This window comes from Scaptodrosophila lebanonensis, unplaced genomic scaffold, assembly GCF_003285725.1.
Source record: "Scaptodrosophila lebanonensis strain 11010-0011.00,11010-0021.00 unplaced genomic scaffold, SlebRS2 tig00001410-arrow-pilon, whole genome shotgun sequence".
In the NCBI taxonomy this organism is placed as follows: domain Eukaryota; kingdom Metazoa; phylum Arthropoda; class Insecta; order Diptera; family Drosophilidae; genus Scaptodrosophila; species Scaptodrosophila lebanonensis.
In genome coordinates, this window is record NW_022060738.1 from 1,102,184 (window position 1) to 1,108,382 (window position 6,199).

Sequence of the window (6,199 nt, forward strand, 5' to 3'; positions counted from 1 at the left end):
AATATCTCCGGTACATGAGCTTTTTGATAGCTTACAAATTAACGCACAAAATGTAGGAGGACGCCGTGCTCCTGGGTAAACTGCAAAGATGGGCTGTCGAAATTTCTGAAGAAGAGTTTACGGATGATTGAAAATTTGGTAAGCGACACCTTAAAGACACCTACCCTAAAGGTGGACAAAAGCTCAATTAAATCGAGTCGTAACACATTTGTTGAATCAGCTAACAATACTTGTACACATCCACTTTGTATATTTTGTTAAGGTCGATAATGTAACCAATTGAACAAGATTTCTAAATATGAAGAAGAAGGAAAACCGACTGCACATCTGCCTCAACTGTCTTCGTAAGGACTATTCCGGGCAGCAGCGCAGGTCAGGACATTGTGAAGATTCAGCTTCAAACAGTTTGCAGTCTGATCCTGCATTCGCCATACAGAAACATTCGACGTTCGCATTCTTTTCTATACGGCATGTTCGTAGCAAGCACTAAATGTCAGGACTCTGCATCGCAGCTGAATTTCGTCACTGCTGGTTATACTCTGCACATGAAATGTACTAGAGTATATTAGGTTTGCGCGTGCTGAAAAATGTAACAGGCAGAAGGAGGCGATGCACAAAGTATAAATCTATGTCTGTCTGTCTATCTGTTCGTATGAACACCTGGATCTCAGTGACTATAAGAACTAGAGAAACCAAATTTTGCGCAAAAATGCCTTATGTGTGTACGCTGTGCAAGTTTGTTTAATTTTTTTAATGCAGAATTCAAAAATGGATTTTCCTCCTTGGCCAAATTAAGAAGTAACGCCAAATTCCCGCCTGTCGTCTTATTACTACAAACATTTTTTCTCTTATGTGCTAAACTTGTAACGAAGCCTTGCTGATGGTCACAGGGTGTCGTTACAAGCAAAGGAAGGCGAGAAGTAGTAATAAGAGAGAAGTACATAGTGTGAAATTAGTTAAGTTCTGGCCACATATTATGGGGTTTCCGCTTTATCAATCCCAAAGGCAGAGCCCTCTATAAGTGTATAACTGACAGCAAACTTGACTGCCGTTTCACCGGTGAGCCTACATATATTGCTGTTTCTAAAGGGATCGCAAGGCATAAGATCGTCACCAGCAACGTGATCGAGCTGTGTTTGGCCAGTGCGCTGTCAGACATACCAGCCAGCATCGAACGCTACCAGCACTGGCTGCAGAGCAATTCGGACCCAAAGGTTGAGATTGCAACTGGAGACGATTTCGACGAAGTTGTTAAATATCTCAACGTTGAAAAGCACAACGCTGCGTCGCATACCACACCCCCAAGCCGACCCTTCTACAGCGTCGCTCATAGAGTCCACCTTTGGACTCCCGAGGTTGCAGCTCAGGTTACTGAGTGTGGCATAATTCTCGCAACCCCAGGGACAAAACTAGGTTCAACAGAGCGGCCAAAGCATTCAAAGAGCTCTTATATAATCGCCGAAAGCAATCCCTGGAACAGTATCTTGAAGACTTTGAGTCAGGCGACCCTCAACACAACTGTGGCGACTGACCAAGAGCGAAAGGTCAATAAGAAGGATGAAGCCAGCGAAAGGGCCGATTATCTGTACGACGCATGTAACGACGCCCTGCGTTTCGCAGTATTAAGTTAGTATTAATATTACCGTTGATAGATATAAAGTTCACGTGTAAGCCTCCATGGTTTACGCGTAGACTTTCTAACCTAAAAAACATAAAATCCAGATGTTTGAAATTCAATCAGTCGGGTTTAGGTGTTGACTTCTCTAAATATTGTATTGCAAAATCTAATTTTCTTCTTTTAAACTCCTTGTGTTACACGAATTATCTTGAGCGTTGCAAGCTCCAATTTAAACATGACCCTAAAAAGTTCTTTAACTTCGTAACTAAGTTAAAATCTTCGACTTTGCCATCGTCATTTTTCCTTGCCAATAACAACTCTTGTAATGATTCTGAAAGTGCTGAATTATTTGCAAATTTTTTCCAGTCGACGTACTCCTCTGAGTCTTTTAACGGTAATTCTTACCCCTTCCGCATTATGCCTTCAAATTCTATATTTGCTCCAATAATTACAGATTCTTGTATTTAACTAATATACAATCTGTAAAAGCTTCATTCTCTCCTGGGCCTGACAACATTCCTAGTTGTTGAAAGAGTGTAGTACTTCCCTCTGCAAACCGTTGCTTAAGCTTTTTAATCTGTCCCTTGAGAACGAAATCTTTCCTGCTTCTTAGATAGAATCGTTCATTATACCACTCCACAAAAAGGGCTGTAAGTCAGACATTTCCAACTATAGAGGCATTCCTAACCTAATTACGTCCTCTTTACAGGATCATTGTAAGTCTATAATCTCCCCTACTAAGCATGGATTTTTTAAAAATCGGTCAGCAATGACTCTTCTGCTTGAATTTACATCTTTGATAAATGATGCATTCTTAGCAAAGATGCAAGCTGATGTTATATATATGCTGACTTGAGCAAAGCATTTGATTCTGCGAATCACGACCTCCTCCTCTTGAAGCTAACTTGTATGGGATTTCCTTCAAACTTTTTGAATTGGATTTCCTCGTACTTAAAAAATAGGTTACAGAAGGTACTACTCAGGTCGAATATTTCTAAACCTGTTCTCGTAACTTCTGGTGTACCTCAGGGTAGTCATCTTGACCCCTTTATTATTCAGTCTATTTATTAATGACCTTCCGTCTATCCTGCTGCACTCCCGTATACTAATGTATGCCGATGATGTGAAGCTAATTTTTTCGTATAAAGATCGTCTTTATCCTCAGTATAAATTGTATTAGGATCGCATTGAGTCAGTCCAGAAACAATTTCTTCTTTTTGCTCTTCGTGGGATCCTTCGAGGGATCGTCTGGGATCCTAATCTGCAATTACCATCCTACTCCAGTATACTTCTCCTTAATAAACTGCCTTCTTTAGCTCACCGTAGGATAGTTCTTGGTGTACGTTCCAATGCCTTTAGGTCGTATCAATTTTTCTGATCCTTCCAGGCCAATAAGGAACTTTCTGCCTCTTCTACTTAACAGATGTACTAGTGATTACGCCATGCACAATCCTTTTCGAGTATTATACTTTTTACTTTTTAATCTCAAGTGATCTCTCTTCCCTCACTGAAATCTTCTATTTTCAGCTACCTCCGGCAGAATCAATGATCCCCACTGCTGTGAGTAGGGGCATAGCTTGCCGGACTGGCTACTACATTTTCCTCCAACGGGTCAGTGATTCTTCACCTTTAATTTTTAATTATATTTATTTTTAACCAATTTCAAAAAAGAGGAGGTTATCAATTCGTCTGTATTTTTTTTTTTTTTTATGTTTGTTACCTCGGTACACTCGACTGGGTGAATGGTTCTTATACCATTTGAAAGCTGGTGCTTCTAGAATGGTCCCATATAAATTTAGTCCAGTTCTGACAATGGCATCCATGAGAAAACAGCATAAGTCTTAAATTTGTATTAAGTATGTGCAAGGCAAATGAACGAATAACTTTATATCACGATAACCGATTCCTTTTGTATTTGAAAGCTGATGATTCCCATGTGGTCCCATTTCAATTTAGTCCAATTCTGACAATGGCATCCATGAGAAATCCATATAATTCTTAAAACATACAAAATGTTCATGGGTTTTAGATATCATGCGAAGGCACCCGGTAGATGAGTGTCAAATTTAAATGAGATATCATATGAAATAGAATTTCAATTTCAGTATAATGCCGTCGAAAAAATCTAACCGTAACAATGCGTATAGCAAAAATACACGACCCCAGCGTTCTAAAAGCTCAAAAGTCAGAAGAACAAACTGCAACAAGAGCCGCAACTCAACAAATCAGAACAGAAGATATTCGCAGACGACAGACAGACAGTGTGATGAACGTTTTCGACAAAATATATTGAGAACAAGAGTGGCGCTGTCTCATATGAGAAACACGTTTATTAGGTCTACCCATATTCATACACATTAGTTAGTGTACTTCACATTCACTAAAAATCCAAAAATAAACAACAATTTAAACAACAAAAAATCGGGAATGAAAAGGTTTTGACTCTATTTTAGAGTTTCGACACGTCCCCACTAACAGCTGAATTTTTTGATCAAGGATAAGGGCACAGTTGGTAAAGAAAACAAGAGAGAACGCTACAGTCGAGCAAGCCCGACAGTGTAATACCCTGTACCCAGGAAAACTTCCGTCACAAAGAGGAAGAAGAAGAGCGAACTTGTTGCTGCAGTTTGGGGGGGTTGTACTGGGGAGAATTTGTTTTGCTAATAACTTTTCTTAGAATTGACCGAATTGAATAAAATTTTACACAACAGTAGACAATTATATATTAATTATGTGTGCAAAGTTTGGTTTAGGTAGCATTTGAAATGTGGACGCTATTGACGAAATTCTGTAGCGGGGGAAGGGGGGGAAAATTAAAAAAAATAAAATAAACTCGTCCTTACTCGGACCTAGGAGAATCTGGATGCCAACTTTGGTTATTCTAGCTTTTATAGTTTCTGAGATCCTCGCGTTCATCCAGACGGACAGACGGACGGACAGACGGACGGACAGACGGACGGACATGTCTAGATCGATTTCTCTCGTCATGCTGATTCAGAATATATATACTTTATGGGGTCGGAGATGCTTCCTTCTGTATGTTACATACTTTGCACAAACCTAATATACCCTTTTTACCCTACGGGTACAGGGTATAAAAATTGTTTTTGTGGTTCGTATAAAGGCGCACCGAAATGTGAATGCACTGATGGAAAGCAACAACAAAAAGTCACTTGTTCACTGCACTTAGAGGTTTAGCGTTTGTAAGCCGTAATCGATTACGTAAAGCATTCGCTGATAATCAGTCACAGATATGTGTACACTTGACAAAGTAGTACTTTGGCAAAAAGTTCAGTTTATATTTAAAAAACGATTAATCACAGAGCTCAAAATAACCACGACTTTCTATATCTACTATATATATATATATATATATATATATATATATATATATATATATATATATATATATATATATATATATAATATATATATATATATATATATATATATATTTATATATGTAGAGCTAAAACACTCGTTTGACATGTATATATATATATAATATAACGCAAAATAAACGAATCAAACGAATTTTAATACGACACTATGCTGAGACATACGAGTAATCAAGGAAATGTCAACATTAAACACAAGGAATTACCGTAAGAATGACGTAGTAGATATAGAAAGAGAGAAGAATCTGAAATGGTTCGTAATGAAGTGCCTCTTTCTCTTGACTGGCGCGGCGCGCGACCCCTGACACCGACTCCAAAAAGAACAATAATTGTATCTACATTATATATTGAATATTAAGTTGTAGAAGAATACGCAATTATTTTTTACTTTTTATACCCCGTAGGGTAAAAAGGGTATATTAGGTTTGTGCAAAGTATGTAACATGCAGAAGGAAGCATCTCCGACCCCATAAAGTATATATATTCTGAATCAGCATGACGAGAGAAATCGATCGAGACCGTCCGTCCGTCCGTCCGTCTGGATGAACGCAAGGATCTCAGAAACTATAAAAGCTAGAATAACCAAAGTTGGCATCCAGATTCTCCTAGGTCCGAGAAAGGACGAGTTTATTTTATTTTTTTAAATTTCCCCCCCTTCCCCCGCTACAGAATTTCGTCAATAGCGTCCACATTTCAAATGCTATCTAAACCAAACTTTGCACACATAATTTATATATAATTGTCTACTGTTGTTCAAAATTTTGTTCAATTCTACGAAAAGTTATTAGCAAAACAAATTCTCGCCAGTACAACCCCCCCAAACTGCAGCAACAAGTTCGCTCTTCTTCTTCCTCGTTCTCTCTTGTTAGTGACTGTTAACATATATATATATATAGAGAGCTAAAACACTCGTTTGACATGTATATATATATATATATATATATATATATATATATATATATATATACATGTCAAACGAATGTTTTAGCTCGTAGGCCGGTATGGCCGCCAGCATACTGGTGCAAGCCTTTCGAATAGCCTCTACGTTTGCATAATGGGCAAATGATCCGATCAGGTGAATACGGCGAGTGGTTAATGGTTAAAAATCTGATTTTTTGGTCAAATAATCGATTCTGGGCAATTTTTGGTAGTCAGTCAATTTGTGCGGAACAAACCGTGCACA